Source organism: Rhincodon typus, chromosome 35 (assembly GCF_021869965.1).
Source record: "Rhincodon typus isolate 14 chromosome 35, sRhiTyp1.1, whole genome shotgun sequence".
NCBI lineage: Eukaryota > Metazoa > Chordata > Chondrichthyes > Orectolobiformes > Rhincodontidae > Rhincodon > Rhincodon typus.
The window spans coordinates 6282739-6298760 of record NC_063366.1 but is presented as its reverse complement, the minus strand read 5'-3'; the positions used below and the strand labels follow the sequence as shown (position 1 = coordinate 6298760).

The window sequence follows — 16022 nt, the reverse complement described above, 5'->3', positions numbered from 1 at the left end:
GAATGTAACTCCCTCCCCTCACTCTCCTTCTGTCAGTGTGACTCCCTCCCCTCACTCTCCTCCTGCTAATGTGACTCCCTCCCCTCACTCTCCTCCTGGTAGTGTCACTCCCTCCCTCCCCAGCGAGCCCCTGAGTGTTCCGTGTGACACTGTGCCCTTCTCTTCCTGCCACCCTCTGGAAAATGTACCACGGTCCTCTCCCTCACTTCCTCTGGAGTTACATCCGTTTGGCACCGATGAAGTGAGGGAACAGCCCTGCCCCAGGTACCAGGTCTTCCCCTCCCCTGTGCCATCTCACTTGTCTCCCGTGGTGTGAAAGCTGAGGCACAGTCTGCACCATCTACCTGAGGGCATCGAGCAGGAGTGGCTGCTTTGAGCAGCAGAAATCAGTCTCACATTTCATCTGAGCCACCTCTCTCCCTGCCCCCACTGACTCTAAGCGGACAGGAACCCTGTGTCACATCAATTTAAACCTTAAGCGTGTGAAGCTCTGAACCATAATCCCTTCCCCCTGGAGGCAGATTCCTGGCCCCGAACAGTTACCAATCTGTGATTTGACGATTCAGTTTTGACTGTATCCCAGCCGGAATCATAACCGGACACCGGGATTCAACTTCCTGGTGACTGGACCAAGCGACTGTTTCTGACTTTCAACTGGATATATTTCAGAAAGTAAACCCATCCTTCACTCTCTGTTTCTCCAACATGAGTTCAGCAAAACGATCGGATTTTTGTGCAAGGCATCTATTCCTTTGTTTGTTTTTCCAGTCAGTTTCAAAGTGTTTAATTCCCAGTCTCTGATTGGAACAGGGAGAGTGGATTCCCAGAATGTTGCTGATCCTTTACTTCATTTCCCTGTGTTTTTCCTGGGCCTCTCCCGGTAAGTACCGAATTCACCTTTCCATTCTCTGTCTCTCTGGGGTGAATCTCTTGGTGAGAGTTTGAAATGGGGGATGTTTGACCAGCCGCCTGTTATACAGCCAGCCTGATATTTTACACATTGAAGGCAGCACAGTCTGGAAGACTCTGATGGGATTTGTTCCAGGTCTCCTGACAGTAGGATGTAGAAACCCCGAGATCAGAGAAGCTCAGAGCAAATGGGAAATGGTTCAAATGGACAAGTTTAATTTTTCACATCGATTTTTCACATCGATTGGGAGAAACCAAACAGCTTCATCATTCCTGTTCTAAAGTCTGTAAACACTGCGGGGAGGAGAAGGATACTCCCTGTTTAACCCAGCCCAGGCTCAGATGTGATGCCCTCATGGTTGAAGAGGCCCCGTTATCGCAGACACCAACATCCTACGAAAACAGAAGTTGTTGGAAAAGCTTAGCAGGTCTGGCAGCATCTGTGAAGAAAAAAATGAGTTAACCTCTCCGGTCTAGTGACCCTTCATCAGAAGGTTCTCAGGAAGGGTCACCGGACCCGAAACATGAACTCTGATTTTTTTTATTCCCAGAGGATGCCAGATCTGCTGAGCTTTTCCAGCAACTTCTGTTTTTGCTCCAGATTTACAGCATTCACTGTTCTTTCAGTCTTTACCAACATCCTACTGGTCATGTATGAAGGGGTGATTAAAAAGCTCAGTGAAGGACAATGGAGATCCTGCTCTGGATTGCCCATCCCCCTGTTTGACAGAGAGACTGTTCACACAGTGACTGTCTCCCATGATCTCACACTTCATTCTCCCAAATATTCCTGTCTCTCCTCATTTCAATCCGGATTCACCCTCTCCACATCTTTCCTGGTTATGACAATAAACCACAGACCTACCCTTGGGTTATCCTGAATTCCAGACTCCAAATGTTCCCTGTGTAGGAGGGTCTCCTCAGTATCTCTCTGCAGATGTTTTCTGGCAAAAAGAATCACATTAGTATCCTTTCCAGATGTTCACTGTTTACGTTCACATTGACTTTATTCCGTGTTCTTGTTTGAGATCAACTTGGTGTTGCCTAGGGTACAGTACTAAAATCAGAGACACATAAAACACCAGTTTATGCATAACGTTGAGTAATCCAGGGTCCCAGGTTACAGTTCCAGGTTAGCGATTGACCGGATGTTTCTCCAGTTACTGTTCCAGATTAATGATCTTCTGTTTACCATTCCAAACCCTGGATTGTGTTCCAGACTCTCCCCTGTTTCCACACTGACTCCATCCATTGTCTGAGTGATTGATTCTGTGTTTACTCCCTGTTCTGAGGGGCTGCAGCATCTAATTCTGAACCAGTTGTATATGATTCTGTTTATAATATCAGACTCTGAGAGTGTGGTAAAGTGATGGATTATTGGAGATTGTGGATGTGGCTTACTTTGAGGAGGTGGTAGCGTGTGCAAATTAACTATTTAATTGTTAAATTACAGAGATAAATTCATTCACTGTGGTTATCACAGCAATCTCCGGAATCAATCATTTTCCCAATGTTACAAATGTAGCGCTGATCAATGGAGTCCAGGTTGATTATTATGACAGCAATATCTGTCGGATGATTCCCAGGCAGCAGTTCATGGCAGAATCCTTTGATGTGAAATACTGGGAGCATCTCACAAGTCTGGTGAATGCACGGTCAGACATGGCAAAGAAGAATCTGGATCTGATCATGAAATTACAAACCAGACATCCGGTAAGCTACAGCAATGCAGAATCTTCCAATGAGCATTAAACAAGTAACCAACATAGTTACACTGCAGACTGTGATAGTATGTTACACCATTGGGAGATACCAGCCCTTCTGACCATAGCACCCAGCTCGTAGAGTTGACTCCCAACCCCCATTGCAGTCATGTTTGAAATATGGATAAAAGAGCAGGACATAGGTGGTGAAGTGAGATGGACTGTATTTGACCGAGTGTGGCATCAAGTGTCACAAAACTGGAGTTAACAGAAGTCAAAAGGAAACTTTCAGTGGTTTGTGTTCTATCTAACACAAAGAAAATGGTTGTGGTTGCAATAATTGCAGCTCCAGGACATCTCTATAGGAATTCCTCAGGGTAGATATTTTCTCATCAACCTATTCAGCAATTGCTATGTGGTCTGGAGTCACTTGTTAGCCAGATCAGGTAAGGACTACAGTTTCCTTCCCTCAAGGACATTCGACAACCAGATGGATTTTTCTGACAATCAGCAATGGATTCATGGTCATCATTAGACACTTAATTTCATATTTTAATTGAATTCAAATTCCACCATCAGCCTTGGCAAGATTTGAACCTGGGTCCCCAGAACATTACCGAGGTTTCTGGAATGCGTATCGAGAAGACCAATCGAAAATTGCAGCAATCACCACAAATGGGAAAATTTCTAACATTTATAACTAATCCTAGATCCCCTTTCCCTCTGGTCTGATTGTGACTCTGATCCCCCAATTCTACCTGATAAAATGACTAATTTCCGAATAACTATTGATTATTGATCACTGTTTGGTCACTGCTAGGAATTCACACATTCCAGTGGATGTGGACTGTTGAACTCACCGATGACGGCTCCATGAAAAGATCGATGAGATTCAAATTTGATGGAAAGGACTACATTAATTTAGAGCCAGACAGAATGAGATGGGTCGCATCAAATCACTTTGCAGTGAAGACTACGGAGAAATGGAATTCTGATAAATCCTGGAACAAATTTTGGAAGGCAAATTTGGAAGAAGCGTTTGTTCAGCATTTTAAAAGATACATTCAAGCTGGAAAGGAATACTTTGAAAGGAAAGGTATGCATTTGAGTCACTGATCCATGAAACTATTCCCCCATACCAGTCAGTGTCTGTCTATTGTTTGTGTTTTCACCCTTTCCCATCACAGTTCAGCCTGAAGTGTTCATCTCCAGGAGTGAACCCAATCGTCAGGATAAGCCGCTCACTCTCTCCTGCCTGGTCACCGGATTTTATCCTGTAGACATCGAGGTGACCTGGCTAAGGAATGGAGAAGTGATGTCTGAGACACAATCCTCGGGGCTTCGACCGAACCACGATGGGACCCATCAGATCCAGAAAGAGATTGAAATCAATGCTGGGGATGAGGATCAATATTCCTGTCGAATTGAACACAGCAACTGGGCAGAGGCCAAGCTCTATCAGTGGGGTAAGGTACTGCACAGGATCTCTGTGTGCATGAGCTTCTTAAGTCTGTAGCATCATTCATGTTTATGCAGCTTTTAGTAAACTGTGCACAGCCACTCAAGTCTCTTTTGTTTTACAATCCCTAGGCTCTCAAAATTATGAGAAAACTTTGATTGGTCTTTCTGAGGTCGACCTTAGAGTTTCTTAAATTCCCACTTCCCCTGCATTGTGAAGATTTATGGCAAATGGAATTCACTCACTTAGTGAGGAGGTAACCCAGTTGTATTATCACTAGACTATTAATCCAGAGACCTGTATCATGCTCTGGGGATCTGAGTTTGAATCCTTCCATGGCAGATGGCAGAAGTTGAATTCAACAAAAATCCAGAATTAAGAGTCTAATGATGACCATGAAACCATTGTCGATTGTTGTAAAATCCAATTTGGTTCACAAATTCCTTTCAGCTATTCTTGCCTCCATGTGACTCCTGACGCACAGCAATATGGGTGAGTCTCAACTTCTTTTATTCATTCATGGGATGTGGGCATCGCTGGCATTTATTGCTCATCCCCACATTGTCAACCACATTGCTATGAGGTCTGGAGTCACTTGTAGGCCAGATCAGGTAAAGACAGCAGTTTGCTTCCCTCAAGGACATTAGTGAACCAGATGGGTTTTTCTGACAATCAGCAATGGCTTCATGGTTATCAGTGGACTCTTAGTTTCATATTTTAATTGAATTCAAATTCCACCACCTGCCTTGGCAGGATTTGAACCTGGGTCCTCAAAGCATTACCACGGTTTCGGGATTAGCAGTCCAGCGATAATACTTGCAATTAAGATTGGGCATTAAATGCTGGGCTAGCCAGTTGACACTTGGTTTATAGAAATGATTTAGCTTTGAATATAGAAGGATTGATCAGTAAGCTGACAGATAATACAAAAATGAGTGGGGCGATAGCTAGTAAGGAGGACAGCCTCAGATTACAGGATAATGTAGGCATTTTGGTTGGATGGGCTGATCAGTGGCAAATGGAATTCAATCTGATAAATGTGAGGTGATGCACTTAGACAGGACAAACAAGATGGGAATACATGATGAATGGTAGAACCCTGGGAAGTACTGAGGATCAAAGGGAATGTGGTGAGCATGTACACTAGTCCCTTAACGTATCAGGACAGATGGATAAAGTGGTTCAGAAGGCATATGGGATACTTGTCTTTATTAGCCAAGGCATATGCAGGAACTGTATTAAAATTTGCTGAGGCCACAGCTCAATTCGTGTGCAGTTATGGAATCCACATGATCAGATGGATGTGATAGCACTGGAGAGGGTGCAGGGGCGATTTACCAGGATGTTGAATGGGCTGGAGAGTTTCAGTTATGAAGAAAGATTGGGCAGACTGCGGTTGTTTTCCTCAGTGCAGAGGAAATTGAGAGGGGACATGACTGAGATGTATGAAACTTTGAGGGGCGTTGATGGGGGAGACAGGAAGAAACATTTCTCCTTTGATGGGGGAATCAATGACCAGGAGGCATATATTTAACGTAGGAGGCAGGAGGTTTAGAGGACATGTGAGGAAAAACATGTTCACCCAGAGGATAGTGGGAATCTGGAACTGACTGCCTGTAAGGGTGGTAGGGGCCGAAGCCCTCACAGCATTTAATAAGTATTTATATGTGCACTTGGGACATATAAGGCTATGGGCTAAGGGCTGGAAAATGGGATTAGAATAGTTCGCTGGTTATTTTTGACCAGCACAGACACAATGAGTCAAAGGGCCATTTTCTGTGCTGTAGACTTCTGTGACCCTATGACACCCATATCCCAGGAGCAGGTGAATAAAGTTGATGTCACCAGTCCTTTTTTTGAATCAAACAGCTGGAGAAAATCAGCAGGTTTGGCAGCATCTGTGGAGAGAAAGCAGAGTCAACGTTTCGGGTCCAGTGTCCCTCCTTCAGAACTGAGTGTAGCCAGGACAAGGTGGTACATATACTGATGATTGGGAGGGGGTTAAAGGTGTAAATGAAAGTTGGAGATGGGGCCCAGAGAGAGATAACAGCAGCTGAGCAGACAAGGAATGGATAATAATGAGTCAGGGAGAAAGGAAAAGCTGCTAATGGGGACCGTTAGTGGTTGACAATAATTTGGCCATGATGAAAGCAGCCCTTGTGAAGTCAAGGCCTAGTGTATAGGGGGTGGGTTAAGAACATGAGAGAAGGTGCTCAGACCCTAAAATTGTTGAACTCGATATTCGATCCTGAAGGCTGCAGGGATCGCAAGCGGCGACTTTGGAATTCAATCTTTGAATCTGAGGGATCATTCTGCTGGATCTACACTGTTTTTGTGACTAAATGACCACAATCTACCTTTAATTTGGCTACTTGTCAAGAAAGCACAGAAAATCAAGTCATGAAGAAATTATTTGAACTCTTTTGCAAAGTTAGACTCCTCAAGTAAGCAAGTTGTGCCCTAAAACCATACTTAGAATTACTGATTAATGGTGAAATTTAGCTACAATTTCAACCAACAGTGTCTGTTTCTAGATTGCTCTTCGAAGTTCTCCTGGTGAATATTCATGGAGTTGAATTCTTACACAATTTTCCTGTCTTTTGAAGTTTGTGATGTGACGTTATTAATGATCCTTTAGATTTGTTCATCTCAAAACTGATCACATTTCTGGAGCCCTCAAGTCTGCAGCTTGCCTTCTTATCAGGAGTAGCTCCCCCGTTCCTTGTTACATTTGATATTGATTGTTTGAAGACACAGCTTTTCCTGCAATTAAGCCCTTTACCTCAGGCCATTCCTTCTGCAGGCAGTCTTAAGTGCCAATTCATCATCAGGCAGATTATCAAGCAGTGTTATCTCCTCTCTGCCAGGAAACAGCTTGTTTATAACAAGCTGTAGACTGGATGAACACAGCAGGCCAGGCAGCATCAGAGGAGCAGGAAAGCTGACGTTTCGGGTCTGGACCCTTCTTCAGAAATGGGGGAGGGGAAGGGGGTTCTGAAATAAATAGAGAGGGGAGAGGCGGTGGTAGAAGGTGGATAGTGGAACAGATAGGTGGAGAGAAGACAGACAGGTCAAGGAGGCGGGGATGAAGCCAGTAAAGGTGAGTGTAGGTAGGGAGTTGGGATGGGGGTTGGTCAGTGAAGAGGGAAGGGTGGGTAGGTGGGAGGGAAGACAGACAGGTCACGGAGGAGGGGATGAAGCTAGTAGGTGAGTGTAGGTAGGAAGTGGGGATTGGTCAGTGAGGTGGGAGGAGCACATAAGTGGGAGAGAAGACGGACAGGTCAAGGAGGCGGGGATGAGAGGTGCGGCTGGTCTTGGGATGAGGTCGGAGGTGGGGAGATTTTGAAGCTCATAAAGTCCAATCCCTGTACACTTGCATTCCCCATGCAGATGGCCTAAAAGTCCTCCGCTTCTTCCTCTCCCGCAGGTCCGAACAGTTCCCCTCCACCGACACCCTTGTCTGCCTAACCGAACTTGTCCTTACCCTTAACAACTTCTCCTTCAATTCCTCCCACTTCCGACAGACGAAAGGGGTGGCCATGGGTACCCTCATGGGCCCACGCTATGCCTGCCTCTTTGTAGGATACGTGGAACAATCCCTCTTCTGCAGCTACACTGGCCCTAAACCCCACCTCTTCCTCCGTTACATTGATGACTGTATCGGCGCCGCCTCGTGCTCCCAGGAGGAGCTCGAACAGTTCATCCGCTTCACTATCACCTTCCACCTCAACCTTAAGTTCACCTGGACCATCTCCAATACCTCTCTCTCCTTCCTGGACCTCTCTGGTAACTACCTGGAAACTGATATCTATTTTAAGCCCACCAACTCCCACAGCTACCTCGAATACACATCCTCTCACCCACCTTGCTGCAAAGATACGACCCCCATTCCCAATTCTCTGCCTCTGCCGCATCTGCTCCCAAGATGAGGCATTCCATTCCCTGACATCCCAGATGTCCTCATTTTTCAAGGGCCACAATTTCCCCCCCACACTGGTTAAAAATGCCCTCGACCGCATCTTTTGTGTTTCCCGCACCTCAGCCCTCACACCCCCTCCCCGCGATAAAAACAAAGACAGAATTCCCTGTGTCCACACGTATCACCCCATTAACCTCGGATTCAACGCATCATTCTCCGTCACTTCCGCCACCTGCAATCTGACCCCACTACCAAGGACATTTTTCCCTCCCCACCCTTATCTGCCTTCCAGAGGGACCACTCTCTCCGCGACTCCCTCGTCCGCTCCACGCTCCCCACTAGCCCCACCACCCCCGGGACCTTTCCCTGCAACCGCAGGAGGTGTTACACCTGCCCCTACACCTCCCCCCTCACCCCCATCCCAGGCCCCAAGAAAACCTTCCACATTAAACAGATTTTCACCTGCACATCCGCTAATGTGGTCTATTGTATCCGCTGTTGCCGATGTGGCCTCCTCTACATCGGGGAAACCAGAGGGAGGCTCGGACACCGCTTTGTGGAACACCTACCCTTGGTTCATAACAAACGACACCACTTCCCAGTCGCGAAGCACTTCAACACCCTCTCCCACTTCCTGGGCGACATGTCCATCCTGGGCCTCCTCCAGTGTCACAACGATGCCACCCGAAAACTGGAGGATCAGCACCTCATATTCCGCCTGGGAATCCTGCAGCCCAATGGTCTCAATGTGGACGTTACAAGCTTCAAAATCCCACCTCCGACCTCATCCCAAGACCAGCCCCCCTCTCGTTTCCGCCTCCTTGACTTGTCTGTCTTCTCTCCCACTTATCCGCTCCTCCCACCTCACTGACCAACCCCCATTCCCTACCTACCTACACTCACCTACTAGCTTCATCCCCACCTCCTTGACCTGCCTGTCTTCCCTCCCACCTACCTGCCCCTCCCTCCTCACTGACCAACACCCATCCCAACTCCCTACCTAACTCACCTTTACTAGCTTCATCCCTGCCTCCTTGTCCTGTCCGTCTTCTCTCCACCTATCTGCTCCACTATCCACCTTCTATCACCTCCTCCCCCTCTCTCAATTTATTTCAGAGCCTCCTTCCCCTCCCTCACTTCTGAAGAAGGGTCTAGACCCGAAACACCAGCTTTCCTGCTCCTCTGATGCTGCCTGAACTGCTGTGTTCATCCAGTTCCACACCTTGTTATCTCAGACTCCAGCATCAGCAGTTCCTACTATCTCCCAACAGCTTGTTTATGTTGCTTCGGATCCTTCTTCCCAGGTACGGCTAATTAGCATTTTGCTTTTCATTCCTTTATAACAGTTTTGCCTTGTCTCTCAGCAGTTTATTTCAGAAAGAGTTATTGCTAATCCTCTCAGTCCACGAACAGTTAGTAAAGTTCTAAAGTTTACAGTGTCATACAGTATCCCTTCCAAGACCCATCTATCTAATGTGAGATTTTATGTCCTGGACTGTATGGAGTTCTCCAGATGGAGTCTGACCAAAGCTCTGTACAACTGAAGCATCATTTCCTCACTTTCTATTATAACTCCATTGAGGAAAAAGGCCAATTGTCTATATACCTTACTGTGGTTTTTTAATTAAACATGCATGAGATTTCACGATGTTTGTACACGGTCTTGAAAAATTCAGTACATTTAACATCTCCTAATCTCACAACAGCAGGAAACTGTTCAGATTTATCTTTCTCAGATTTAATTTGGATGATCACACACTTCCCTACATTGAGTAAAACTACAGTGGATGGAATTCAGTCATTTAATTTGTCAATATCCCTTCACTCTGACTCCTAATTAGTGTCATCTATAAACATAGATATAAACCGCAGGACTGTTCAGCACAATGTTTGTATCCCTATCAATGGGATCTTTAGAGACTTCACTGAAGAGTGAAATTCGGAGAGGATCAAACAAGCATTTCGACCAATCACATCAAGTCCCAATAGGCGGGTTCACTTAAAATTGTCTCCAATCAACGCAGAACAGGGAATAGATCTGGCAACAAAGACACTATTGATGTTATTCCAATGTGTTTCAGAAATCCCAGGGAACAGTTTTGAAAGGATCCACCTTGGAATTATACTTGGATTAATGTTTGTTGCAACGTTTGGGCTAGTCATAATGGTCATTTGGAAAAGGTCATGGAAAGGTGAGATTCATTGAGAAAGAGATGTGGAAATGCATGGAGAGAGTGCGTGAGGACTCTCCATTACTGGAAGGACCGGGTACTGGGAGGGGAGAGTGAGAGAATATCAGATTGAGGATCAATGGAATGGAGGAGGTCAGCAGAGCCTCCATAAGGATGGAGGGGAGTGTTGGAATGAGGATTTCTTCCACAACGTCCATTCCCTCACACTTGTTGTGTTCTCACTCTTTGAGAATGGATTATTTCCCATTCTAATGGACCTTTATTTAGTATCTGCAGATTCATCAAGTGGGACATACAGAACAGCTCACAGTAAGTGACTAAGGGGACGGAGTGTTGGGCACGATACAGAAGGGATTGGAGGGTGTAGAGTTACATTCTCCTGGGTGTGACTTGGGGTGACGCATGTGCCATCCTCCTCAGTCTACAGCCCCTCATCACCCAGTCTCTTATCCTTCACCTCCTCAACTCCATACATCCAGTGCCTCTCCTTCCAATCCTCACCCTCCATTCCCTCACCGCCCCACTCCCTCTCCCTCTCCTCCTTCACCGTAGACTCCCTCTGTGCCATACCATGTCAGTCTGGTGAGTTAATGCTGAGGGTGATTGAATCCTGGGTCCAGTGAGTGATGGAGAATATCTCACACTGTCTAATTTTATATTTTATTCCAATTCTCACATTCTGATTTTATTTTCTCAGCTTCTGATGTCTCTGTTCCAGCTTCTTCATGATGTAGTAAGTGACATTTTAAACTACCTCCATTGATGTTTTTGTAACCTTTCCACTCCCCTCCTGACGCTGTCTTACCCGCCCAGACACTTTTAAATCCTGTCAGACTAACTACAGACCCCAACAACAAAAACAAAGTTGCTGGAAAAGCCCAGCAGGTCTGGCAGCATCTGTGAAGGAAAAAACAGAGTTAACATTTTGGGTCTGGTGACCCTTCCTCAGAACTACAGACCCCTCCTGATCCTAAAATGATTGCCTTGTGCCTGTCCATTCGTTACTTCGTGGGTTTCCCGGGTTCCACAGCAGGACATTCCCAGACCCTTATAGAGGAATAACAGGATTCTCCTGTTCCAGTGTGAACATAGACACCATCATCCTTCCTTCCATATCACAGCAGACACACAGAATTACAGCTCATTGTTCACACCCAGTTCTTTCAGGATTAAGATTGAGTTTTCCTGGGAATGTGTTTCCACAGGTTGAACAGTGGATCCTGGATGCACCAGGTTCGGATCCTGATTCTTCTGATGAGACTTTGTCCAGGACTATTTCCATCCACTATTCGCAAATTGATGGTTCTCATAGTCAAATGGATCCTCAGGGATGGTTTTCCCTCACACTTTCTCAACTGCAACAACTTGTTCCCAAATGACAGTCATCTGTCTTTCTCTGTGTCAGAGTCACTTTTAAACGGACTTTACAATCTTACTGATCACCGTGAAATGTTGTAGAAAAGATTTATCTTCAGGATTGGATCCTCAGACACTGGAACCATGTGAGCTGAGCATTGTCACCGTGATTCATGATCAGAGCATTGATACCTGGCAGCTCAGCTTTTGGATGGAATTTGAGGTCAGGATCTTGTTCAATCCACTGATCTCCACTGGCTGTGTCAGGAAGCTCAGGGGAAAATGTTTCCATTTCATAATGTGGTCATTTCATATGTGATCCCCATTTCACAGACAGAGACCAGGATTCTGTAGGTAGAATGTTAAATATACCAATGTACACCCACACACTGGGGCTCTTCTGGTGCAATAGTAATAACCTGTCTCCAAGCCACAACACCCAGGTCCAAGTTCCACCTGCTCCAGGGATGTGCAATAACATCTGTGGACAGGTTGATTAGTAAAATGCTCCACACTCAGCACACTAATTGGTGGAGAGAAATGTACAAACACTGATATCGATGCAATGTTAGATACATTAGTGTGCATCCACATACAGCTTACTAATGAATGTAAAGAGGTGCACACACACACAGATAAATACAGTGTTAAATACAAATATGCAGAGATGTCTCATTATCTGGGATGGAGTTAGTCTTTTGTTGTGGAACGATTGAAATGTTCAAAAACATAAGATTCCAGTGTGTCCCAAAGTGGTACCCAGACCTCATTAACCTAGATCTCTTCAAGAACACCTACACAGCTTTTGAAGTCATAGAGTTATAGAGATGTACAACACAGAAACAGACTCTCGGTCCAAAATCGTCCACACTAACCAGATATCCTGAATTAATCCAGTCCCATTTGTCAGCATTTGGCCCATATCCCTCTAAACCGTTCCTGTTCATATTTGTTTGACACCATGAGGCAGTGATCCTTCAGACATGTGGGATATGATGGATCCTCCCCATAGCTCATCCAGTTCCATCTGGGAAATTTGCTGCCACCATCCTCTTTCCTGGTTGGAATCTCCAGGACCTGGTTAATCGAGTGGTCACTTGGCGAAAGTCATATGGAGAGCTAATGAGAACAAGCTGTTGTTTTAAACAAGACAGAATTTACTTCATGATGGCAGCTAGGTCCAGGTTACACTGGCATGGTAAACATCTTCTAAAGACTGTGGGATGGATATCCACATTAGATCTCACTCCTTCAAAATCCAACTTTGCTCTCCCCGCCCAAGTCCATATGACATCATCATGTTGAGCAGTGCTTCATGTATTCACCAGTATTAACCCTTTCAGAGCCTAACCTTATCCACCAACATCATGTGGGACTCAGAATAGGGCATTTCATATAAGGGGCTTTCATGTTTCAAACTTCTTCAGAGAGTGTGGAACTTACTGTTCCACAGAAACCCTTTACAAGTATAGAAAGAAATCACATACACCTCATGTGATACACCACTGATGCTGAATGAGGAAAGGCCTTTGTCTATAGCCCTCCCACTATAGTACGCTCAAAGACTGGTGACCGAAGAAAACCCCCAGAGTCAGTTGCCTGATTGACATTACATGTATCCGGTAAATAACACCTGCAATTATAAAAGTAGTGAGGCAGCTCAAAGAGTCACATACTGCACTGAAAGAATGTGATCGTTTTTGCACTTCCTGTAATGTTAATTTGACCCAATATGGAATATATTTTTACAATTTTTAAAAGGAAGTATACATTTTGGAGAAAAGAATTTATTGTTGTTTGTATCGTCAATGATTGGAACTAACTGTGAGTGCAGAAAATTGTGGTTTGTCATCAATAAATAATTGTCAGTTGTTGATTTGTCTGAATTTTTTTTTGGTAATGGTTTCTCAAGAAAGGTTTAATTAATTGACTCAGCAGTTTGAGGATCCCTGTATCAACAGTTATTGAAATTCAGTTCAATGTGAACTGGGAGCGTTAAGACTGTTCATGATTCATAGAATTCCTACAGCATGGGAGCAGGCCATTCAGCCCATCAAGTCTACACTGACCCTCTGAAGAGCATCCCACCCAGAGCCACCCCTCTACTCAATCCTTATTATCCTGCATTTCCCATGGCCAATCCACTGAACCTACACATCCTTGGACACTATGAGCAATTTAGCATGGCCAATCCACCTAAGATGCACCTCTTGGAAGCACCCGGAGGAAACCCACACAGGCATGGGGAGAGCGTGCAAACTCCACACAGACAGTCGCCTAAGGGTGGAATTGAACTTGGGTCCCTGGTGGTGTGAGGCACCAATGCTAGCCACTGAGCCATTGTTCCCCCACCCCACCTCTGGGTCATGGGTCACAGGTCAGCATCATTCACTGCTAAACCTCAGCTACCCAAGAATCCCATGGACCCCAGTGTTCTTCCTGGTCCTGAAACCAATTCAGGACACAGACTCAGGGGAGACACTCAGACCCGGGTGGGGACGGGGAGTGCAGAGATAGAAACAACAAGGCTCACCCCTAGGGTCAGGGCTCTGAGTTATGAGGAAGGTAGAGTTGGGCTATTCTACACGGAAAGGAAGTTTCTGATGGAATTTTAAAACCATTCAGCAGTCTGGAAAAGGGAAATCTGAAAGTGGTTTCAAATTAAACTGAAAGATTCAGAACAGGAGGACACAGTTACAGCGAGGGAGACTGTTCACACAGATGGCAATCAATGAACTAAACCTTCCAGAGAGTCTGGTGTGGGATTAACTATAGAGAGCCATGTAGGGTATAGGGTACATGAAAGGGATTTATTACAGAGTCATGTGGGTCTTTTAATTACAATGAATCCAATGTGGGGTTGGGCATTAAGACTCAGATGCAGAGAACCCAGTGGAGGGGGGATTCGGCCAGTTCACTGCACTCTGCTCTGACCAGTAAACTGTCGTATGAGAACACAAGTCCCCATTAAACCTAATGGTCTCGACACTGTCAGATCCCCTCACAGATCTGGCAGCTCAAGACTGGATATTCATGAGGCCCTGTGAGCCATCAACACAGCAGGACACTACTTCAATATGTAACCTCATGGCTCAAAACAGCCCCCACTCTCCCATTAATACCAAGCCGGGGACCAATCCTGGTTCAATGAAGAATGCAGGATGGTGTGCTAGGAGCAGGACTGGGCTGAAGTAAAATGTGGTGTTTTTTATTCGCTGCTGGGACATGGACATTGCTGGTTGCTGACATTTATTTCTGATTCCTAACTGCCCTTGAGAAGGTGTTGGGGAACTGCCTTCCTGAACTGCAGCAGTTCATGTTGTGGATGTCAACCCACAATGTCATCCGGGACAGAATTCCAGAATTTTGACCCAACTACCCCGAAAGAACAGCAATATATTTCCAAGTCAGGATGGTCAGTGCTTGGGAGGGCAACTTGTAAGCAGTGGTGTTGCTCGGTAAAGCGACAGATTAAGACTGTCTGTGCAGCAAACAGCAGAAGTAGCAGAGACAGAGCTAAGTGATTCCACAACCAACAGATTTGCTGTCCTGCCACGCCCAGACGGGACAACTGAACAACTCACTAGAGGAAAAGGCTCCATGTTCTGGAATGATACTTGGGTGGATTCCTGCTCCAGAGACAATCCCGATGTACCATCACCTCTCCCAGTTGGAAGATCTGAGCCAATATGCTTACTGTGATGGGGGTTGGGGGGGGGTGGCATCCAGGGTCCTAGTGCCCTCTTTATGCTCCTGAGCTGGAAGAGGAGGCCTCTTCTCGCACCCAGCCTTACTGGCTCAGAGCCTGAAACTCAACCTGCCTGTGTCGTAGCTTCCATGTCACTGGGACCAGACGATCACTTATCACTTGTTCTATTTTTCTGGTTCTGTGGCTAAAGACCAAAGAATGGATCAAAGTTCTAAACAAATCCAAAGATTGTTGTTCTGCTCTTTTGTTCTAGTCAGTAAGTAGAAGCTGTTGGCCTGGGTGTGTTTTATTCCAAGTCCCTGATTAGAATAGAGGCAGTGATTCACATAACGTTGCTGATCTTTCTCTCCATCTCCCTGTGTCTTTTCCTTGGTTTCTCCTGGTGAGTACAGAATTCAGCTTTCCATTCTCACTCTCTCTTCTCCATTTCAAGGTGAGGACAGGAACTTTCCTGGGATTTTGCTTGAGGGGGCTGGCAGTGTTTCACAGGAGAACTGGTCTTGCTTCAGTCTGGATCTGAGCCAGTTTAACAATCCCCGAGGGACTCAACCTATTGCATTCACTGTCTTCCACTTGGACTTTAGCCAGGCTTTTGATAAGGTCCTGCATGGGAGACTGATAGCGAAGGTAAGAGCCGATGGGAGCCAAGGAAATTTGGCTAATTGGATACAGAATTGTCTGAGTGGCAAGAAACAGAGTGTCTGGCAGCATCTGTGGAGGAGAAGACAGAGTTAATGTTTCGGGTCTGGTGACCCTTCCTCAGAACCGTTCTGAG

The 16022-nt window shown here is 45.7% G+C and overlaps 1 pseudogene; it reads left to right on the top strand.

Annotated features, from left to right (window-relative positions):
* The first annotated feature begins 628 nt into the window (after positions 1–628).
* Positions 629–16022, top strand: part of LOC109911286 — an 18516-nt pseudogene continuing 3122 nt past the window's right edge.